The 9,680-nt window shown below is 54.9% G+C and overlaps 1 protein-coding gene across 1 annotated transcript in view; it reads right to left on the bottom strand.

Annotated features, from left to right (window-relative positions):
- Positions 1-8,524, bottom strand: part of TMBIM1 (transmembrane BAX inhibitor motif containing 1) — a 16,445-nt gene extending 7,921 nt beyond the window's left edge. The window contains exon 1 of the mRNA XM_024763160.1: positions 8,396-8,524. The gene's annotated coding sequence lies outside the window, so the exon portion shown is untranslated. The remainder of the gene's footprint in view (positions 1-8,395) is intronic.
- Positions 8,525-9,680: the final 1,156 nt, after the last annotated feature.

Below are 9,680 nucleotides of genomic sequence, written 5' to 3'. Positions count from 1 at the left end.
ATCCCACCAGTACCACCCACCCCACCAGCTCAGCCCCTGCCCCTCTGCCTTCACGCCAGCCCTTTCTGTGTAGCCTCCTGCCATAGGAAGGCAGGAGACGGGGATTTAGTGCAGGAGCCCGAAGCATTCGCTGGGCATCAGTGGTATGAGAGCAGCGGGCCTGGGAACCACACCCCCCCCACCCCTGTGCTCACTTAAGAAGGCCTTCCAGTGACCAGGGAAGAAGCCCAATGGCCCCAGCAAAGCCACGGGTGAGTCACAGGGCCAGCTGGGACCCACTAAAGGGGTCAGCCCAGCACCCACAGCAGCTGGCAGGAGCTCCCGGCCTGAAGGGCAGCGCTGGGGGAGAGCCAAGGCCCAAAGCTGAAGACAACAAGCTAGCCCCAGGGCTGGAGCTGCCAGGCCTGGAGGAGGGGGGCCAACCGTGGCAGGCTGAGTCAGGGGCCACCCGAGAGGCCTGAGCAAGTGGGTGCACGGGGATGGCCCCTGGGGGTTGGGAGGCTGCACAGAAAAGCAGGCCAGAGACAGGACTTTCTGGTTCCTTCAAATAACAGCCAAGGTGCGTCAGGCATGCGATAGCCTGTGGCTGCCACCACTCTCTTCGTGGCCTTGCCAGGGAGTAGGGTGCCAGGGAGTGCAGGGCCCCGAAGCCCCCTGGGAGGGGGAGACACACGTTTCAAAAGCCAAGTGCCTGGTGTCCCTGTGATTCCTGCCTGTTTGCCCCCCGGATTGGTGGCCAGGATAGGAGAGAGCGCTGAGGAGTCACGCCAGATCCAGCCAGTGCCTTCTCTGCGGGAGGAGAGCCCCACAGCCAGGGGAGAGCTGAGGAATGAGGAGAAGGGAACCCAAGAAACAGAGCCCAAAGGGACCCCAAAGTTGTACAGCCCCAGATGCTCAGCTCCACTAAGGGAATCCAGGCCCAGAACAGTGAAGTGACTCCCAAGATCACAGAACTAGAAAGTGAATGGCACAACCAGAACCGAGGTAGGCTGAAGGTCCTGGGTAGGTGTCCTCTACATTATGCTGTGTTCTTTAGGCCCTCTTATGCCAAATAAATGGCCTTGGGGCCTGGTGTTCCCCTCTGAGGTGGCAGAGATGAAGACTTGGGAAGAGCTAAGGAGGAGGTTCCTGGAAGGGCCCTAAGCCCTGAGAGAATCTGGGCCCCTTCACAGGGCCACCACCGGCCCCTAGAGTGTCTCCCAAGGGAAGAACTTCAGGACCCCACAGGGAGAAAGCACGCCCAGATCGAGGTCAGCAGACATCCCAGAGGCTCTGCCAGAAGGGCGGGAGAACTGGCCTCTCTTTTGAGGGCACCCTGCAGAGTGCAGGGAGCAGATAAAGGATTGTCTTAACTCTTCTCTCTCGACTGGGATAACACAGAGAGGGGAAGGTAGCAGGGAGGGGCGGGAAGGAGGGCTCGAATAACAGGCCAAGTCAATGAGTTATTCTGAGGAAAGCTGTTCTCCATCTTCCCAGAGTGAATGGACCAGAACATCAAGAATGTGTCAGGTCAGAAATAAGAAAACCTTCCCGACAGTGAGGGTGTGACACAGCCATGGCGGAAGGCCCTGCATGGTGGGGTAGAGCACCCTGAGGAAACAGGGAGAGGAGAACGGGGAGACCCAACACTGAGTGGTGTGAATTTAAGAAACAGGCATAGTAAGTGTGTTTGAAAATATTTTGGGTTTGTCAGGGTAGGATAACATTCATGAGCAGTTATAATACCTGCATCCCCTTAATAGACTTTTTTTAAAAAGGAAGGGAGAGAAACTGGACTCTCCTGCCCTGGGGAGAGAGCCCCAGCGCCCTCCCCCTCCCCTTCCAAATACCCCCCTTAACTCCACCCGGAGGACAGCATCCTGTCTGCGGGAAGCAGCACGGGTGGGCCACCTGTGGAGTAGGGTTATCTATCGTTACTGCCATGGGCCCAGCTGACAACAGGCTAAACACGGCTGGCGAGACACTGGCAGGAAAGACCCTGTGGTCGGAGGCCCCAGCCGAGTCACTTGACAGTGATGTCACCATGACCTGGTCCTGTCGGCTCCTCAGGGCGCCCCTCTGTGAAATGAGGTGAGTGACCCAGATGATCTCTGAGCTCATTTCCAGCGCTAACGGACTGGGACTTATCTGACAAACCCATTTACGCGCGTGGGGCCTGCCCTTTGCCAGCCAGATGCTCCACCCGCCAAGCCGGGCAAACAGGTCCCTCCCCAAACCAGAGGGTGAATCAGGGAGCTCGAGGCCGGCCTTGGGTAGGCCACCAGGACTCTGGGGTTCCGGTCCAGCACAGTGGGCCGCTGACTCATGAAGACGCCCTCTGCCCTCCCTCGCCCCTCCCTGTGACGCTTCTCTTTTCAGAGGAGCTCACCAGTAGACCTCTCCGCAGGGAACACAGAAGCTCACAGTCCAGTTCTCTGCGGGCTTAGCCACCAGCCCGTGCTCACCAGAGACCGGCACTGACCACTTTACCTCACTATGCATCAGTTTCTCCATCTGGAAAGTGGGTTTAACACTATACCAGAGTTGTTATAAAAATTAAATGAGAAAATACATGTAGAGCACTTAAAATAGTGCCTATCTTTAGTTATTATTTCATTAAATCCTTATGATAGCCCAACAGGGTGGATATGTTGTTATCCCTTTTTACAATAAAGAAATAGAGGCTTAGAAGAATTAAGTCACTTGCCCAAGGTTACTTAGCTAGGGTGTGATGAAGTCGGTCAGCTCCAGACCGACTCCAGGGCTCTTAATGTCTCTGCTCTCATCCTCATTTGGACACCCTGCCTATCCGAACTTCACATCACTTCTCAAAGCTTCCCATCTCAGACCCTCTACTGACAAAAGAACGCTCACACAGCAAGTGGACGCTGAACCATTCAGCCCATTCCATCATCCCCATGGTCCCCAAACCCTGTGCAACCACGAGGAGGAGAGAGAGTGGTCAGAGATGGAGATTCTTAAAGGTCAGCACTGAAAGGAAACTCACTCATCTAAGGCAAGCTGACCCCTCCCTTTACCAGGAGCCAGCCACAGTGCAGGAGGAGGTAAAGTGACCTGTCCCTGGCCACAAAGTGGGGCCTGGGGCCAGGACTACATCCCAGCTCTCCGGTGTAGACCTGTGCGCCGGAGATGGAGAGAGTGTTCAGGCCAGTCAGGGGAGTAGCTAAGCTCGGTCACACTCCCCTCCGAGCTGAGGGGCAGGAACCTCAGGCCCAGGGCTGCCAGCATTGGCAGCTTCTGAGCCTTCTCCCTGGCCACGGCCTGACCTACATGGAGCGCTGGCCACTTCCACGTCATTAAGGCCTCAGCTAGGGATGAGGTTTGGGCCTGGCACGTGACTAGGTAGTAGGGAAAGGGAGAAGTGGTCGGTATTTACTTTCATGACTATGACTAAAGGTGGGAACCACAGGAGAATGTGGAGTCCAAAGGGAAGGAGGGGAAAGAGGCAGGAGAAGATACAAAGTGAGTATGATTGATACCCCGAGACTAGAAACCAGGAATCAGGGCATCTGAGTTCCGCTGGTAGCTACTGGAGGGGCTCACAGTCTCCAGGGGCCAAAAAGGACCTTTAAGTTTCCCCATCGGAAGCCTGAATTTTCCTAAAATACCATAGACATTCGGCTTCTGTTGTTGGCATACACACTCCAGCAGGAAGCAAGGCTGTTCCATTGCTGGCAGCTTCCTCACAATGCAGTTTATCAAGACATTCAGACTCCACCCCATCCTTGTCAAGTTAGATCTAAGCTTGCTCCCCATTCTCATGACCCCATTCTCGCGTCCCATCAGGAAGGAGCCAGAACCTCTCCTTTCTCCTACATGACCCGCAGGCCCAGCCATCGGAAGTGGGTGGGCTCAAACACAGGACTTGTTGGCTGTCAAGGATTTCAGAGGCAACCTTGGGGAAGTCAACTCCTTCCCCTGGCGCCGTCTCAGTGTGGCCAGCATGCTCCCAGCCAGCCGGGGCCCAGGTTCAGGCTCCCTGGGGGGCATCTGAAGGGTTAAGGCTCTGGAATCTGCTGAGAGGAAGCTGGACCTACTGGGGTTACAGCAAGAGGGTGCCTGTGTATGTGTGTGTGTCGGAGGGAGGGGCGGAAAGGAGCAGCTGACTGGTCCAGGCAGCCTGCCCTCCTCCCTGCCAGGAACGGGTGCCCGGAGCCAGAATGGAAAGAATAGCTCAGAGTACGCATCTCAGGAAACCCCACCCAGCCGGCACAGCCGCGCAGCCCCTGGCCTGCTGTGACCAGGCCTCTTGTAACAGCCTCCTTCCTTCCCTTTTCCTTTACCTACCCCAACTCCCCCAGCTCTTCACTCCCCTCCAAGCAAACACTTCACCCTCCCAACCCAGCACATAGCCAGGAGGGCAGAGGAGTAAGAAGATCCACCCAGGAGTGGCTGGGCACGCCACCAGGCCTGACGCACACAGACCAAGGGGCCCAGAATCAACTTATCCTTCTGTCCGCCTGGCCTCTGTGGTCAACAGGATGACGCCGAGAGGATCTAAAAACTGAAACGTCAGAGCTGGAATGAACTTTAGAAATCATCTGGTCATTTGACAGACCAGGAAACCCCAGAGCCACGAAAGTTCCTGCCCAGCCCGTGACAGGCCCTCTTGGTCATGGGTCTGGAACTTTCATTCCCAGCCCTGCCCGCTGTCTGAGAACTCAGAGTAGCAGATGCCAGGGAACGCATTGCTGAGGCAGAGCCAGAACAAGTCCCCATCCCCCCAGTTCTCCATGCCCTCCTGCTCAGAAACAGATAAGCCTGCCAACCCATGACCTCCCTCCCAGCCCGGTCTCTAACCAGGGTAGCCTCTCTCCAATCGGAAACGGAGAAGGTGGCTCCAGCCTCCCAGGAAGGGGAAGCCACCTGGAAGGCATGGGAAGACCCAAGTACTAGGGTCCCCCCATCACCCTTCTCCAGGGGAGCAAAGCAGTGTCATCAGTGCAGGTGACCTTGGAGACCCCAGCCAAGCCAGTGGTCAGAACAGCTGGGGAGTGCAGATAACGAAAGCAGACAGCAATAACCAGGGCTGGATGCAGCTTCAGAAACGCAGCCCCATCCATCTCCTTTGTGTTTCATCTTCTCCTACCTTTTTCAGTTGAACTTCAAGATGAGGAGGGGGAAAGTCAGACAGATAATGAACAACCCACAGCAGAGAAGGGAGATAAACCCCTCCCTGCGGTGGGCAGGGAAGGAAGAGAACCACTTAGAGTAGCAAGTACTGTGTACTTACTACCGGCTACCAAGGATGTCTGCTCCTCGCAAGGGCCCTATGAGGGGCATATCCTTATCCCTACCCTAAAGATGAGAAAACTGAAATTCGGAGAAAACCCGATCCAAGGTCCCACAGCAGGCGAACAGCAGAGATAGGTCTGAACCCAGATCTGACGTCTGACTTCGAGTGCCCTTTGCTTTTACACCTGCCTGGAGCAAAAGCCCCTGAAGCCCCCACCAGTCACCTGTGTGAAGAGGCTAACACCAACACGCGGGGCCAGCTGAGGTAGTGAAGACCTTTCTCGTTGACACCAATTCCTTTTCCCTCATAGAAAGTTGACCTTTGCCAGAGCCCTGGGTTAGGAGGCAGGGAGCTGAGTTCTTGTCCTGGCTCTGGTCCTGACTCCACTGTGTGAGTCAGGGCTAGCCACCGCACATCTCTGGACTCAAGTTTTCTCATCCGTAAAGCAAGTGCACTGAACCAAAAGATCAAAGTCCATTCGGACTCTAAGAGTCTCTGCTTTTGAATGAACAGCCTAACAGACCAGAGCAGAAGGCTTCAGGGCGGAATGACTTGCTTCCTAAAGAATCTCCACCGGATGTGAAAGTGGCCTGGAGGATGGCTACAGAGGCAGAGGCACAGGGCATGACCTGGGCCTGGGGGTGGCCATAACTCCCTCTCCTCCCAGACTGCCCTCTGGACCAGCATCTCCTGGGTCTCACTCACCACAGAGCCTGCAGAGAAACAGCGATACGCTGCAGAAGAGAAAGAGTACGAGGCAGGAAGTCAAGAGATCTGGGTTCAAGTTCTAACTCTGTCACTAACTAGTTGTGGGGATCCAGGCAAATGACCTCCTTTGGCCTCCTTTTCCCCCCAAATCAGCCCACATCGGGGAAAGGAAGAGGGATTAGTTACCTGAACCAGAGAGTGGAAAGCTAGACTCATCCAGCCAGGCATTTCCCAGACTGCTCTAAAGAGCACCGCCCCAAGAGATGTTAATGGATGACCTCAGAAACAGATAAGTCTGAAAAACAACCCATATCCCCTTTTGGAAATTCACAAGGCACAATGGCATAGGAAGCCTCTGAGAACTTCTGCACTGAGCGAACGTGTTCGGCTTTGTTCCTGCAAACTTCCTTAAGGCTGGAACATTTGTATCAGGGCACACCTAGTTACCATCCTGTGGCACGCTGGCCAGGCCACCTTTGTTTTACAGACTGACCTCAGAATGATTCATGTCCTAAGTCCTCATATCTTGAAACCCCTGTCCTCACCCCCAGCCCCTCAGAATAGTCACATTCAGTACCAGGCAGGCCCCCTCACTCTCAGAGCCAGATCCTCTGCGAGGGGCCTTCCTCTGCCCTGTCCCCACAGCCACTATAATCTCCAAAACGGGACTCACTGCCAAGGGCTGGGGGACATCTCCAACCAGCACAGAGCCAGGAGGCTGCGATCCCTTAACATCGCCTTCATGTGATAGGAAAAAATACCAATCATTACATACGAGAATAAGGACTCATTCTCATCCTCCTCCCTGACCCTCTAGGTACCTGGCACTGTGGCCTGTGGACTTCCGGGCATCATTTCTACTTTAAAACAAGGCCCAGGTTTTGGCCTAGATCCCCAGAATCAGGGTTGGAAGATTCTGTCAAGGCCATCCCCTCCACGGCATTCCCAACAGAATACTCCAGAAAGCCCACATCAGGGTTAACCATACCATTAGCAGAGACCTTCTCCCCAAGTTGCTGTATGAGCTTCCACTCTGGCCCTTCCAGTGTGTGTCCCTTGCCTGCGGCTTCTGCTCTTTCTGAAGGGTCCAGGGTGACAAGTTTGGGGGATGGAAGTGCTCTTCCAGCTGAGCCATTCCCATGGGAGGAGGCTGAGGTGAGTCGGCTATTACCCCAGCTCATGAAGTGAGCTTCTCCCCACACCTGAGGTGTACCCTGTCATTACCTCTCTGAGGCGCCTGTTTTTACAGGTGAGGCCCTGAGGTCCCGGCACAAGATGACAGGAAGTCAGGGCACTTGACCCTGTGTGGTCCCACCACTACTTTCTAAGTTTTAAACTGGCTCTCTGGGTCCTCATGGCTGGAGAGGTGGGGAAAGCAGGCAGGTGAGGCGGAAGTATGACTGCCCCCTGGCCCCTGACAAAGCAGCCCCAAGGGATCGCTTAGCTCCTCCTGCCACCGCCGGCCAAGCCAAAGGCGCCAGCTTTGAAACCAAAGCTCACCAGTGAGATGAATATTTCAGAGCCCCAGAGAACTGGACACCCGAGGGACCTTCCATGACATCTGCCTCTGTCCCTGGTTCCCAGGCCTAACCCCCTCAACCCATGTCCAGGTTCCTCAGGGGGAACCCCAACCCCTGGATACCACACAGAGGCCACCATGGGGTCAGAAGGGATGGTGACCCCCAGTGGACAAGAGCTGGTGCAGAACCCGCAAGATCAGGGCCGAGCCTCCCAGCAGCCTTCCTCTACTGCCCCTCCCGCTGTCCCGTCTCCACGGTTTTCCCCTTTCCCATTTTCCTTTTGGTTTTTACTCCGGCCCAAAGAGGCCACGAGGAGGATAGTATTGGTACTTCCGGGTAGCTTTCTGAACCCAGTCTGAGGGGAAGTGGCTAGAAGGGTGTGGACGGAGGCAAAGTCATGGTGACAGAGGTGGCAGGCTCCCCACGCCAAGAATGGGGGCTGCTCATGGCTTCCACCCGGTCCCCAACTCACTCAAATACTCGGTCACCTGTCTACACCAAAGCTGCCACCAGGGCGTGCAGAGCCAAGCCGAGGCCAGGCCAGGCCCTGGGCCGCCTCCCCTCCCCCTCCCACCAGCTTAAGGCCGTGACAGCCTTTATCCCACGCACAGCTGGCCACCCTGGGGCTGGCACTGTGGACACGCCCAGTGACAGATACGCGCCAGGAAGCGGGGGACAGAACACCCTCAGACCCCGGCCCGATCGTGCCCACAACCCGCGGCTCGGCTCCCAAGGCTAAACAGGCGCCACTCGCCCGCCCGCGGCGCACAGGGAAAGAGAAACTCCAAAGGTGAGGGAGACAGAGCCCCATTCTGGCCTACCGCGCACTCGAAGAAAGTTTGGGACCCCATCCCAGCGCCGCCCCAGCCCTGGCCGAGTCCCCGCCGGCCCGCGGCCCCCGACTCCCGCCGGCCCCGGGCCCCTGGCTTGCCTGCCGCTCCCGACGGTGCGTCCGCGGGCTCCCGGTGTCGCAAGTTGGTCACCCCCTCGCAGGCCTGGACTGGACTGGTGTTCAACGCCCCGCCCCGTCGCGCCGGCCCCAGCCCGGCGCTGGGGTCCGCCCCGGTCCCGCCCGCGCCCCGCCCTGTTCGCGCTCCTCCCAAGTCCCTGAGGACTTACTAGTGTCTTCGGATTTTAAGGCAGTACGTAATCATAGTTGGAAACTCAAAACTACAGGAAAAGATCACTTCTTCCCACTCCTCCCGACTCCCAACGGCGAGCGCTTGCTTTTGATGCTTCTCTGCCTGTATATATCTACGTATTTACTTGTTTTGTACGATGTTTTGCTTGTCGCTTTTTTTTACTTCACATTTTTGCATGAACATTTTTCTTGTCACTAAATATTCTTCAAAAGCATAATTTTAAAGCCACAAAGTATTCTATCACACAGCTATTGCTGATTTATTAAATCGGTTTCCTACTTTTAAGGACATTTAAATTGTTTCCCAGTTTTCTCATTATGAGACATAAATCAGTGATGAACATCCTTGACAATTCTATGCTTTTAAGCCAAATGTACTTTTCAAGTTTTAAACTTCAAACGTCCAGATGCAGAGATAGATGGAACTTAGAACCTCTGCCCCTGGGAACTAAGACATTGCCTGCCTGAAGTTACTTCAACCAGGAAAGCAGGTGTTTTAGAGACAGAAATCCTGGGATGTAGATTACTACAATCAGTGCGAAACATTGTGTTGGGGGCTTTGCACCTGTAGTCTCAACCCTCACAGCCACTAATGGTAGAATGTACTAGTCATTCCATTTTACGGGCAAGGAAATAGGTTCTGGGAAGTTTTGAAACGCTGCCGGAGTTTACATAGTTCCAAAGTCCATGGTTTTTTTCCATTACGCCAAGGCTGCCGGTAGATGAACGGCTTTGTTTAAGGTGCTTATCTCGTGCTAGTAGCTGCAGATCGGCACCGCTCTGAATGTTGTTCACAGCCTGTTGACACTCTTCCTTTTTGAATGGGGAGGGGTGTGACTTGACAAAACACAGCTAGAAATGAATGCGGTTGGACAACCAGGACAACCTCGAGATTCCAAACCCATCACTAAGCACTTTTCTTTACATTATTATCTCCAGCGGCCAGTCCCGCTCTTTCACAGAGCAAGGCTTAGGAAGGAGGAACCTGTGGACTTATCTGGAAGCTCATTTGCATACTAAACATAAGTGAGGGCAGTGTGTTTACTACTAGAAAGCATAGTAAGCAAGGTTACCA

Source organism: Neophocaena asiaeorientalis, unplaced genomic scaffold (assembly GCF_003031525.2).
Source record: "Neophocaena asiaeorientalis asiaeorientalis breed wild unplaced genomic scaffold, Neophocaena_asiaeorientalis_V1.1 scaffold86, whole genome shotgun sequence".
NCBI classification, from domain to species: domain Eukaryota; kingdom Metazoa; phylum Chordata; class Mammalia; order Artiodactyla; family Phocoenidae; genus Neophocaena; species Neophocaena asiaeorientalis.
The sequence above is the reverse complement of the archived record's forward strand: the minus strand, read 5'-3'. Positions and strand labels throughout refer to the sequence as shown.